At 42.7% G+C, this 14,050-nt stretch overlaps 1 protein-coding gene across 1 annotated transcript in view; it reads right to left on the minus strand.

The window, feature by feature from the left end:
- LOC115090683 (poly(U)-specific endoribonuclease-like) overlaps positions 1 to 14,050 on the minus strand; it is a 158,455-nt gene that overhangs the window by 13,434 nt on the left and 130,971 nt on the right. The window lies entirely within an intron of this gene.

The raw sequence follows: 14,050 nt of genomic DNA on the forward strand, positions 1-14,050 counted from the left end.
GTTGAGCGACTGCTCCTATTAGGGTATGTCCCTAGTTAGGAACCTCCTACTCGTTCTCTTTTCTTGCCCTCCTTTGGGGCTTCCTCTTTTTTAGCTATATTCTGAGCCCATTATACATAGGGTATCTCCTGCTTTAACTCTTATACTTGCCCTCATTCTGCCTTTGGGAAATCAAGTCTGGATGTGATCTATTAATTTTTTCCTCAGGACACCCTTTCCCTGCCCTTTTGGTCTCTGCTAAGGGTTCCCAGAGCACTTCCTGTTTTTCTTTTATCCAAATTCACTTAATTCTTTGGACCTTTGGGAAACTAGCATGCCCCGCTTCCCCTTGGGGATATCTCTTTTACATTTTTTGTGTTTTGGAACTTTTCACAACATTCTCTGGGCTCTCCCTAGAGAAGATATCCTGCCAAGACTCCTTTTCAGTCGAGGGCACTCAGAGTTTTACTCTCAACACTGTCTAGTTCATTAGTCCTATCCTGTAGTTTGGCTTCTGTGGGGTCCTGCCCTAGTAATGTATAACCAATCCCAGCTCCTTGATAGCACTGGTGTCTTCTCCATCCGCTCCAACAAGGGAGAAATCCTACTCTATTTCTGCCATCTATTCATTTGGAAGTGGCTCATCCCGGTTAGGGAACTGCTGTCAGACCCTTGAACACAGGTCACTGTTGCTGGAGGAACATGATCCCTGCAGCCTTGATTAACTTGCTCCCCTCTTTTTGAAGGTTTGCTCAGTCTAAATTTCAATTAATGTCTGCATCTGAGTCCTGTCCCTCTGCAGTAGGACTATATAAGCACCCAGATCAGAGCAAAGCATCCTACCAACATCCCCACAATGGGGTCTCATCTCCACTGTGTCAGAGCTGGGTGACATTCCCACAGCCTGCAGGGTTTCTGGAGTTCCAGACTGGAGTTGGCCCCTCTGGCACTTCTTACCTGGGCTGGGATCTCTGGCTTCATTATTTCTTCAGCCCTCGCCACTTTCTCTGCGGTTTCTAGATACTTCTCCACATGCGATACTGGATATGTTCTTGCGACAGCCTCTGCAGTCTCTGCTGTCCTCTCAGGGTCTGCATCCGCTTGCTGCCAGGCTTGTTGATAGGTTTCAAAGCAGTGTTCCAGCTGCCGCTGTCTCTTTAGCAAAATTTGGCACAAGGTTTTCAGATCCTCCAAGAATCCTTGGTAGCAACTTTCTTGGCTGTACAGTCTTCTCCCACAGGTACAAACTTTTCCTTTTTTCATCAGGAAAGCAGCGAGGAAGCACAGGGTACCTTTAAGGGCCATGCCTTGTTCAGGTATGCATGCCAGCAAACCTTTTTTTTTTTCCTTCCCAAAAAGGAAAAAACACAACCCCCACCAAAATAAAACACAAACCAAAAAATCCCTGCTTGTCCAGCACTTACTGACTACCTTTTTTAGTCCATTTTATCTCCAAACTTGTAGGTTGTTACTGCAACCAGGCCCCTGGAAAATTCTCTTCTCTGTGTGCATTTTCCACACTGCATTTTCTGGCCTGTGCTTCAAGTGGCCCAGATTTCACAACTTAGAAAAAAAAGTCTGTTTCCTTTCTTCTTCTCTGAGTAGAGCACTACTCTGAGATGCTACTCAGAGATCCCTGTAACACCAGTCTCTGCTCTGTATACCTGTTTTAGACTAAACAGGTTTTCACACACTGAAAATTTTTTCTCTCTTTCAATCCTCTTCCTGGAGGCTTGGGTTCTACCGGTGCAGTCGCACAGGGCAAAAATCCCCGACCTGACACCATATGTGACAAAGCACAAGAGGTTTACAGCCTGCAAGAGGCCAAACACAGGCAGGATAGACTCTGGTTCTTCTTTGTACAAACTTTATTCTTCAAAGCAATAAACAAAGTTCAGACTACTTACACTGCAGTATTTCACAAACACAAGATCATGAAAGCAGTATTTAGCTAGAGCTACCTTCTCCATGTCTTCCCAGGATCTCCTTTGCTCTCCTCTAAGCCTAAGATAAGTTCTTGCTCAGAAGAGCTGTCCTGCATCCAGAATACTTTCCCTTAAGTTGGTTCGAGTCCCAGAGCTCTGGGACTCATCCTTTAAGGTGTTCTGAGGGTTTCTCTGGTACACCCTGCCACAACCCCCCCTCTTCCTCCTTGCTATACATGTTTAGGATCTTACGTCTCTCCCCATATATTTTATGATAAAGATAGATCTTAATTTTAATAGCTGCCCTCTGGACAGATGGTCTGTATCCTTTTGTAGGTGTGGTCTGAAGAACTGGATACAATATTAAAAAATCAGAGGTCCCCAAATTCAGCCCTCAAGGAATACAATCCAATCAGATTTACAGGATTTCCATAATGAATATGCATGAGATCTATTTCCATGCATTGCTTCCATTGCATGCAAACAAGACTCATACACATGTGATCTAACTTTGCTAAATGATTAGGGGTGCTAAAAAGCACATTACCCCTCCGTGGATAAAGTAGTTTGTTCAATATTCTGGAGATTTCTTCATAAGGATATAAATAGGTTGGAGTCAGTCCAGAGGCTAGCTAGCTTTCTAAAGCATGTAAGAACAGACTTTAAAGATCTAAACATATATACCCTAGGAAAAGGGATAGGGGAGATATGATATATTTAAATACCTTCAAGGTTTTCATGCACAAGAAGCAGGCTTCTTTCAAAGGAAAGGTGATTCTAGAATAAAGGGTCATGGGATGAGAGTGAAATGGAGTAGACTCAGGAATAAATTAAGGAGATATTTCTTTACAGAGAAGATAATGGAAGCTTAGAACAACCTCCCCATGCAGGTGGTGGAGACGAGAACAGTAAATGAATTCAAGAAAGCATAGGATAAATAAAGATGATTATGAAGCTGAATTAGCTAGTGTAGATGGGCAGACTAGAAAGACAGTATGGTCTTTTTCTGTCATCAAGTTTCTGTTTCTATTGGGGAGCTGAAGCACCCACAAAGCTGGCATCTATGCTCATGCATATTTCTTGTGGTTATCCTGAAAACCCAACTGGGTTGCAGGTTTCAAGAAGCAAGTTTGACAACTCCTGCTCTAAATGAAGTCTCAGCAGAGATTTTTATTCAGAGGTTTTATTAAACTTTATTAAATTACTTTGTGCTACTAATGCAGTAAGCAAATCGGTAGATAAAATTGCATGCTAAAAATCTAAAGTGTGCTCAAAACAGAAATAGCTGAGAACTGTGCTAAAATAGAAGTAATTCCTTCCATTTCAGTGTATTTTTCAAAAGTATTCTGAGTCCCAAGGCCAAACAAACTCTGACCTGGAACTCCTGAAGCCAGAGTACCTCGGAACAGGAATCTTTGTCATAGACTGTCTGGCTCTGACAAAATAACATGAGTTCAGAGATTCCATTCTCTCCTCCTGCCATCTCTTTATTTGAAGCTCTCAAGTACCAATTGTTTTGTCAGAGTTGATTTATCACGTATTGCCTTCTTTTCCCCTCGTTCCTAATTGTTACATGTGGAGTTAAATAAATAAATCTTCCCCCCTTCCCCCCTGCTTCCCTTCCCTTTGGTCCCTTTTCCTCCTCTTCCTCTTTTTTCCCCCCTTTTGTCTTTCCTTGTCCATAGCTCCTTCCCCCTTTATGATACAACTGATTGACAATGTTCACATTTATATGTCTTTATTCATGTTTACAGGTTAACACATTTACATGTTTTATTCATGTGTTGTTTTAAATGTTTCTTCTATATGCTTTTTGTATATTATTCTTTGCGCATGTACACAGTACCTACTGATTGGTGTCTTTTGTGTTCTCTTTTATGATGTATTGTGGATCCTTGGTTTTACATTTTTGTTTTATATTTTTGGTTTTGCTGACAGTTTTTCTGGGCATCTGTTCCTCCTGACGCAGCCCATGTGGCGAAACATGGTCCTTGTCGGGGGACCGACACCTCTATTTAAGCATCTACCTTATAAATGGCCTGTGACCGACGGCCCGCAAATGCGCAGTAGAGCGCAGCTCTACTGCGCATGTGCGGGCAAGGATGTCGATCAGAAAAAAAAAATGGCGGTGGGGCCGCAGGAGCGGGAGGAGAAGCAGCGGCGCCGCGCGCGCGGTGCCGCTGCTTCTCCTCCCCAGATCTGCCGGCAGATCTCGGGGGGGGGGGGTGTCACTCCCCGCGCCCCCCCCCACCGAGATCTGCCGGCAGATCTCGGGGGGGGGGGTGTCACTCCCGCGCCCCCCCCCCCCCGAGATCTGCCGGCAGGAGCGGGAGGAGTTAATGGAGCCGGGTGAGGGTTGCGGGAAGTCGCGCTTACGGCGCCGGGAGGAAATGGAGGTGGGTGAAGGGAGGGAGAGGGGGACTGAGTGAGTGGGAGGGAGGGAGAGGGGGGACTGAGTGGGAGGGAGTGAGGGAGAGGGGGGACTGAGTGAGAGGAGAGGGAGGGTGGAGAGGAGTGGGTGGGGGAGGGGGGTGGTGACGAGTGAGGGGAGAGAGAATGAGGGGGAGGTGAGAGACAGAGGGATGTAGCCCGTTTTAACGGGCTTTACGGCTTGTCTATGAATAAAAGATGAAAAAAAAAAAACTTGATCCAAAGCTTCATTTTTCTCGATTAATTTATTACAATGATCCGAGAACTCTAGCACTATACCTTCCCCATATATGGTTATTCACCACTAGTGTATCCCGCCGATCATATCCACTTCCTATTGGCTGTTGCTGTACCCTGTGGAGTTTATGGCTATTCCTGCCTCAGACACCTTTGTCTGCTTTTCTCTGAAACGACATCCGGTCCCGCCTCGTCCTCTTGGTCTGAGATCATCCTCACTCAGAAGCATGCCACCCGGGCTGAATTACATTCTGTCATATTGGTAGAATCACTGCTGAGTTAGATGTATCCCTCGTGGCCTCCACGTCTGGAAGGAGCCACGCCTTCATGCAGAAGAGGTGGATCCAGATTAAACAAGTGTTCCCCTGACTTGATGATCCTGATCATAGGGACTTCTAAACGAGTTGCACTAGTTCATAAGGATAAAGTCAATGCCCAGTTGGATATAACTGAAACTCCAACTTTCAGCGGATTTGTTCTCTGAACAGCTTGCAGCTTTCAGAAGAACCTTGAAAAGTTTTGTTTGGATTTAAAGCCCAATAAATACAAGAAGGTTATCAGGGACGAGGTTGATTATTCTAAAGGATACGTTTATCCCTGGATGTCCCCTACCCATCCACCGCGTAAATGGGTCACATTTGCCAGTTCCTCAGACGATTCCTCGGGAGACGAACTATGGCCAGCTACCCACTATCCTCATGACCCCTCCTCCACTTCTTCCATCCCTACCCTTCCTCCCGCATCCACCTTTTTTTAGACCAAGCAGAAGGCATCAAATCTCAACCAATGCCTGGGCCCTCACGTGTATACCAGAACCGGCCTCGCCAACAGAGTCCATTATCTTCAGAGTCCCAGGTTCTTCACCGAGGCTTCTCATTTGTGCTTACTTGTTGTTACAATCCTCTCTTGATGCGTGTGTCTCTTCAGAAATTCTTTCAGTTACTACATATTAAGCTGTTTTGTGCTTTCCATTCCTCTACTCTCAATCCCTCGAATATTTGTAGGAAACCACGATGGATGCCTCCCAGCCCTCCTGACCAGCTGATTAAAACTTTTGAATAACTGGTTCTATAGTGATAGGAGTATACTACCGTCCACCTGGACAAAATGGTCAGACAGATGATAAAATGCTAAGAGAAATCAGGGAAGCAAACCAATTTGGCAGTGCAATAATAATGGGAGATTTCAATTACCCCAATATTGACTGGGTAAATGTAACATTAGGACTTGCTAGAGACATAAAGTTCCTGGATGTAATAAATGATTGCTTCATGGAGCAATTGGTTCAGGAACCAACAAGAGAGGGAGCTATTTTAGATTTAATTCTTAGTGGAACGCAGGATTTGGTGAGAGAGGTAACGGTGGTGGGGCCACTTGGCAACAGTGATCATAACATGATCAAATTTAAACTAATAACTGGAAGGGGGACAATAAGTAAATCTGCAGCTCTAACACTAAATTTTAAAAAGGGAAACTTTGATAAAATGAGGAAAATAGTTAGAAAAAAACTGAAAGGTGCAGCTGAAAAGGTTAAAAGTGTTCAACAGGCATGGACATTGTTTAAAAATACAATCCTAGAGGTGCAATCCATAATGTATTCCACGCATTAAGAAAGGTAGAAGGAAGGCAAAACGATTACAGTCATGGTTAAAAGGTGAGATGAAAGGCTATTTTAGCCAAAAAAACATCCTTAAAAAATTGGAAGAAGGATCCATCTGAAGAAAATAGGATAACACATAAGCATTGTCAAGTTAAGTGTAAAACATTGATAAGACAGGCGAAGAGAGAATTTGAAATGAAGTTGGCCATAGAGGCAAAAACTCATAAAAACATTTTAAAATATATCCAAAGCAAGAAACCTGTGAGGGAGTCGGTTGGACCATTAGATGACCGAGGGGTTAAAGGGGCTCTTAGGGAAGATAAGGCCATTGCAGAAAAAATAAATGAATTCTTTGCTTCCGTGTTTACTAATGAGGATGTTGGGGAGATACCAGTTCCGGAGATGGTTTTCAGGAGTGATGAGTCAGATGAACTGAACCTGGAAGATGTAGTAGGCCAGATTGACAAACTAAAGAGTAGCAATCACCTGGACCAGATGGTATGCATCCTAGGGTACTGAAGGAACTCAAAAATGAAATTTCTGATCTATTAGTTAAAATTTGTAACCTATCATTAAAATCATCCATTGTACCTGAAGACTAGAGGGTGGCCAATGTAACCCCAATATTTAAAAAAGGCTCCAGAGGCGATCCGGGTAACTATAGACCAGTGAGCCTAACTTCAGTGCCGGGAAAAATAGTGGAAACTATTCTCAAGATCAAAATCTTAAAGCATATAGAAAGACATAATTTAATGGAACACAGTCAACACGGATTTACCTAAGGGAAGTCTTGCCTAACAAATCTGCTTCATTTTTTGAAGGGGTTAATAAACACGTGGATAAAGGTGAACCGGTAGATATAGTGTATTTGGATTTTCAGAAGGCGTTTGACAAAGTCCCTCATGAGAGGCTTCTACGAAAACAAAAAAGTCATGGGATAGGAGGCGATGTCTTTTCTTGGATTACAAACTGGTTAACAGACAGAAAACAGAGAGTAGGATTAAATGGTCAATTTTCTCAGTGGAAAAGGGTAAACAGTGGAGTGCCTCAGGGATCTGTACTTGGACCGGTGCTTTTCAATATATATATATAAATGATCTGGAAAGGAATACGACGAGTGAGGTTATCAAATTTGCGGATGATACAAAATTATTCAGAGTAGTTAAATCACAAGCAGACTGAGATACATTACAGGAGGACCTTGCAAGACTGGAAGATTGGGCATCCAAATGGCAGATGAAATTTAATGTGGACAAGTGTAAGGTGTTGCATATAGGGAAAAATAACCCTTGCTGTAGTTACACGATGTTAGGTTCTATATTAGGAGCTACCACCCAGGAAAAAGATCTAGGCATCATAGTTGATAATACTTTAAAATCGTCGGCTCAGTGTGCTGCAGCAGTCAAAAAAGCAAACAGAATGTTAGAAATTATTAAGAAGGGAATGGTTAATAAAACAGAAAATGTCATAATGCCTCTATCGCTCCAAGGAGAGACCACACCTTGAATACTGTGTACAATTCTGGTCGCCGCATCTCAAGAATGATATAGTTGCGATGGAGAAGGTACAGAGAAGGGCAACCAAAATGATAAAGGGGATGGAACAGCTCCCCTATGAGGAAAGGCTGAAGAGGTTAGGGCTGTTCAGTTTGGAGAAGAGACGGCTGAGGGGGGATATGATAGAGGTCTTGAATGAGTAGATGTGACTCGGTTATTTACATTTTCGAATAATAGAAGGACTAGGGGGCATTCCATGAAGTTAGCAAGTAGCACATTTAAGACTAATCGGAGAAAATTCTCTCTCACTCAACGCACAATAAAGCTCTGGAATTTGTTGCCAGAGGATGTGGTTAGTGCAGTTAGTGTAGCTGGGTTAAAAAAAGGTTTGGATAAGTTCTTGGAGGAGAAGTCCATTAACTGCTATTAATCAAGTTACTTAGGGAATAGCCACTGCTATTAATTGCATCAGTAGCATGGGATCTTCTTAGTGTTTGGATAATTGCCAGGTTCTTGTGGCCTGGTTTGGCCTCTGTTGGAAACAGGATGCTGGGCTTGATGGACCCTTGGTCTAACCCAGCATGGCAATTTCTTATGTTTTTATGACTGACTCCGATTCTACCACTGCCTTTCAGAATCTTTCCCACTCAGAGTGTTTTGGGGACACAGGCCCTGGCGTCTGACCCTTCGATTATCATTAAGCCAGCCGATAAAGGAGAGGAGTGGTCATTATGAACCAGGAGGATTATATCAGGGAGGTTAACAGTCAGCTCTCAGACCATCATTTCTACAAACTTCTTGCTTCTGATCCTACTTCAGGTTTACCTTTACAGATCATTCAATTGGTTGATGAGGGTCTTGCCTCACACTTCCTGACCCTACACGAAGCAGATTTCTTGGTGGAGAAATACCCTATTACGCCTCCCAAAAATTCACAAGTCTTTAACTCACCCTCCTCCTGGTCGTCCTATTGTTTCCGGGATTGGTTCTCTTTTAGAATCTCTCTATTTTCGTAGACAGATTTCTCGCTCCATTTGTCCCGTTGATTCCTTTGTTCGTTCGAGACTCTAGCCATCTCATCAGTCTCCTTCGAGACCTTGCTATGCCAGATTCACAATGTTTTTTAGTCACCCTAGACATCGAATCTCTGTACTCCAACATTCCGCAGGAAGAAGCTATTGAAATTGTCCGGACTACACTGGAATGAGATGCCCCATGCCATATACCTACTGATTTCTTGGTTGCCCTCACTGATATAGCCCTCAAAAATAATTTTTTTGTTTTTGACGTCTCTTTTTACCAACAGATTAAAGGGACGGCCATGGGTGCCACAATGGCCCTAGATATCGCATGCCTTTATGCGGCCCATTTTGAAAGCATTTTTCTGGTTTTATTGTCACATGGCTGCGATATATTGATGATGTTTTCATGGTGTGGTCCGGCACAGACATCCAATTCTATATGTTCTTGGATCTATTGAATTCTCATGACCCTAACCTTCATTTTCAAGCACAGATATATCCTTCTACTATTCCTTTCTTAGGCATTTCTATTGCCTTACATTCAGGGGTCTTTCTCCGCTTCTTTGTTTCAAAAAACGACTAATCGAAACACGATACTTCACTTTACCAGTCATCATCCCAAGACTCTCTGTGAGAATATTCCGGTAGGGCAGTTTTTTCGTCTCAGGAGACTTTGTTCTTCACAGGCAGACTTTTTGATTCAAGCTTGCTCTATTTTACACGCTTCCAATCGCGGGGTTATCCATACAAACATCTTAAACGAGCCCTGAAGTGGGCTCTTTACAGTAACCGGCATCTCCTCTTACTACCACAACGTTGTCCCCCATCTGCTGAACTGAACTGTGTCCTGCCCTTTTCCCCTAGGGTAGGCTGTGTTTGTACAATTATCCGACAGTTTTGGCATATTCTCTTACCACATTTGTTGTTTCATGCCCCTCCCCGGTATGCATTTATTCATGGCCGCAATCTCAAAGACACACTTGTCTCTTCTGAGTTACCTTCTACACTATCTATAGTTGCCAATTTTTCAGGTCATGTCCCATGTGGTTCTTGTGCTGCTCGCCCCTTTTCTCTGAATATTCAGTATTTTGTCCATCTGCTCTCTGGCTGGCTTTTCCAATCCGGCATTCTTCTCACTGCAACACATGATATAACATACACTACTGGTGTAGTGTATGTTATATCATGCCCCTGCCCATTACTATACGTCGGGAAGACTACATGAGCCTTGAAGACCCGTATCTTCGAGCATGAGCTGTACTCGCAATTTCCAGTCTCACACTGGTCCAACTCCCATCAACAGCTTGAAGATCTGCGCTATTTTGCAATTGATGTTGCTACCCCATGCACTCGGGGGTGGTGACTTCAACGCATGGTTACTGAAATATGAACAGTGGCAGATCTTTAATCTTCATACATCTCATCCCGCTGGTCTCAACTGTAACAATCAGTAGTCAGTGTTTTTAGGCTTCTTTAGGTTCCTCTTCCCCCCCACCTCTTTTCCCTCTTCCTTCTTTTTCACTCTCCCCTTTCCTCTGTCCCCTGTTCAGTTTTATATCCGTGTCTTCCTTGTTTCTTTTCTTTCCCTCTTCTTCCTCCCTTTTTCTTTCTACTCTTTCCTTGTTCATTCTCGCTTTTTTTCTCTCCCTCCCCTCCCTCCTCCTCTCTCCCCCCTTCCCTCTTCTCCACCTTTTTCCTGTCCCCCTTTCCTCCCCAGCTTTCTTCCCCTTCCTCTCCCCCCTCCCCCCAGCTCCTCTAGCTTCTTTATTCCATCTCTTTGGTTCCCTTTCTATGTCCCCCTTCCCCTTTCATCTTCTCTTTTTTGTTCCTTTTTGTTTTGTTCCTTAATTTATTTCTAGTTTTGTTTTTCACCATTCTGTTTTTAATCAGTCTTTTCCTTTGGTAATTTATATTATGGTCCCAGGCTCCTGAATCTCGTGCAGGTTGGCATTCTCCGCCCCTTATTTAAAATGCAGGCACGCCGCCGCCGGGATGGCTCTGTGGAGACGCCATCGTTCTACTATTTCAGGTAAGCCCACTTTCACTCCATTGCCTTTTCCCTGGTTATTCTATTCCAACAAATATTCTCTGTTTTTTATCACAGTTATTTTCAAATTTCAGAGTTCCCTCTTGCAATTAAATTTTGGGCAGCAACCCAGACTAAATTTAGCAATCTCTTTTGGAACCTATGCGAGTATTAATTTGTTGTACCTGGAAGGTATGTTTCTAGACATTAGGGTCCTTCCTTGTGGGACCCTAATGTCTCAAACTCTCATCTTCATTTTTTTTTGTATTCATATAATCACACCTTCCCTCCTTCAAGAATGGGTTTTTCCTTCTCTTTTAGCTTTTACCCTTTGGATAATCCTCCGCAAGGCATCCCTTTGTCAACTTTGGCGTTTTCTCCTGATAGGTATCATTCTATAATATTAAATCCAGAACCTCCAGGGTAGCATTCTCTGAAATGCTCCCTGTTCCATGCACAGGTCACCAGAGGCAGGCAGAGCTCCGGAGTCTCAATGCATGGATGAGACGATGGTGCAAAGAAAAGGGATTCAGTTTTGTTAGGAACTGGGGAACCTTTTGGGGAAGGGGGAGTCTCTTCCGAAGGGATGGGCTCCACCTTAACCAGGGTGGAACCAGACTGCTGGCGCTAACTTTTAAAAAGGAGATAGAGCAGCTTTTAAACTAGATCAAAGGGGAAAGCCGACAGTCGCTCAGCAGCCCATGGTTCGGAGAAAGGTAACTTCAAAGGATATTAATGATGCATTAGAATTAGGGCATCCTGACAGTGAATTTCCAATTATAAGAAAAGTAGTCCAAGTGCCTGTAACTAAAAACTCAGCTGAGCTAAAAAATTCTAACTTATCCCTATCAATTAAAAAGCAGAATGAAAATACAAAAAACAAACTTTGAAATGTTTGTATGCTAATGCCAGAAGTCTAAGAAGTAAGTTGGGAGAATTAGAATGTATAGCAGTGAATGATGACATAGACTTAATTGGCATCTCAGAGACATGGTGGAAGGAGGACAACCAATGGGACAGTGCTATACCAGGGTACAAATTATATCGCACTGACAGAGAGGAGCACCCGGGAGGCGGTGTGGCGCTTTATGTCCGGGATGGCATAGAATCCAACAGGATAAACATCCTGCATGAGACTAAATACACAATTGAATCTTTATGGGTAGAAATCCCTTGTGTGTTGGGGAAGACTATAGTGATAGGAGTATACTACCGTCCACCTAGTCAAGATGGTGAGACGGATAGTGAAATGCTAAGAGAAATTAGGGAAGCTAACCAAACTGGTAGTGCGGTAATAAAGGGAGACTTCAATTACCCCAATATTGACTGGTAAATGTATCATCAGTACATGCTAGAGATATAAAGTTCCTGGATGGAATAAATGACATTTTTATAGAGCAATTGGTCCAGGAACCGACAAGAGAGGGAGCAATTTTAGATCTAATTTTCAGTGGAGGACAGGATTTGGAGAGAGAGGTAACGGTGGTGGGGCCGCTTGGCAATAGTGATCATAATATGATCAAATATGAATTAATGACTGGAAGGGGGACAGTAAGCAAATCCACAGCTCTCGTGCTAAACTTTCAAAAGGGAAACTTTGATAAAATGAGAAAAATTGTAAGAAAAAAATCTGAAAGGAGCAGCTACAAAGGTAAAAAATGTGCAAGAGGTGTGGCCATTGTTAAAAAATACCATCCTAGAAGCACAGTCCAGATGTATGCCACACATTAAAAAAGGTAAAAGAAGGCAAAACGATTACCGGCATGGTTAAAAGGGGAGGTGAAAAACTATTTTAGCCAAAAGATCTTCATTCAAAAATTGGAATAAGGATCCAACAGAAGAAAATAGGATAATGCATAAGCGTTGACATGTTAAATGTAAGACATTGATAAGACAGGCTAAGAGAGAATTTGAAAAGAAGTTGGCCACAGAGGCAAAAACTCACAATAAAAACGTTTTTAAATATATCCGAAGCAGAAAGCCTGTGAAGGAGTCAGTTGGACCGTTAGATGATCGAGGGGTTAAAGGTGCACTTAGAGAAGATAAGGGCATCGTGGAAAGATTACATGATTTCTTTGCTTCGGTGTTTACTAAAGCGTATGTTGGGGAGATACCCATTCCGGAGAAGATTTTCATGGGTAATGATTCAGATGGACTGAACCAAACCAGATGTGGTAGGCCTGATTGATAAACTGAAGAGTAGTAAATCACCTGGACTGGATGGTATACACCCCAGGGTTCTAAAGGAACTAAAAAATGAAATTTCAGACCTATTAGTAAACATTTTTGTAACCTATCATTAAAATCATCCATTGTACCTGAAGACTGGAGGATAGCTAATGTAACCCCAATATTTAAAAAGGGCTCCAGGGGCGATCCGGGAAACTACAGACCGGTTAGTCTGATTTCAGTGCCAGGCAAAATAGTAGAAAGTGTTCTAAGCAACAAAATCACAGAACATATAGAAAGACATGGTTGAATGGAACAAAGTCAGCATGGCTTTACTCAAGGCAAGTCTTGCCTCACAAATCTGCTTCACATTTTTGAAGGAGTTAATAAATATGTGGATAAAGGTGAACCGGTAGATGTAGTGTACTTGGATTTTCAGAAGGCGTTTGATAAAGTTCCTCATGAGAGGCTTCTAGGAAAAGTAAAAAGTCATGGTATAGGTGGCGATGTCCTTTCGTGGATTACAAACTGGCTAAAAGACAGGAAACAGAGAGTAGGATTAAATGGACAATTTTCTCAGTGGAAGGGAGTGGACAGTAGAGTGCCTCAGGGATCTGTATTGGGACCCTTATTTTTCAATATATTTATAAATGATCTGGAAAGAAATACGACGAGTGAGGTAATCAAATTTGCACATGATACAAAATTGTTCAGAGTAGTTAAATCACAAGCAGATTGTGATAAATTGCAGGGAGACCTTGTGAGACTGGAAAATTGGGCATCGAAATGGCAGATAAAATTTAATGTGGATAAATGCAAGGTGATGCACATAGGGAAAAATAACCCATGCCATAGTGACACAATGTTAGGTTCCATATTAGGAGCTACTACCCAAGAAAGAGATCTAGACGTCATAGTGGATAACACATTGAAATCGTCGGTTCAGTGTGCTGCGGCAGTCAAAAAAGCAAACAGAATGTTGGAAATTATTAGGAAGGGAATGGTGAATAAAACGAAAAAAGTCATAATGCCTCTATCGCTCCATGGTGAGACTCCACCTTGAATACTGTGTACAATTCTGGTCGCCGCATCTCAAAAAAGATATAATTGCGATGGAGAAGGTACAGAGAAGGGCGACCAAAATGATAAGGGGAATGGAACAGCTC

Source organism: Rhinatrema bivittatum, chromosome 4 (assembly GCF_901001135.1).
Source record: "Rhinatrema bivittatum chromosome 4, aRhiBiv1.1, whole genome shotgun sequence".
NCBI classification, from domain to species: Eukaryota; Metazoa; Chordata; class Amphibia; order Gymnophiona; family Rhinatrematidae; genus Rhinatrema; species Rhinatrema bivittatum.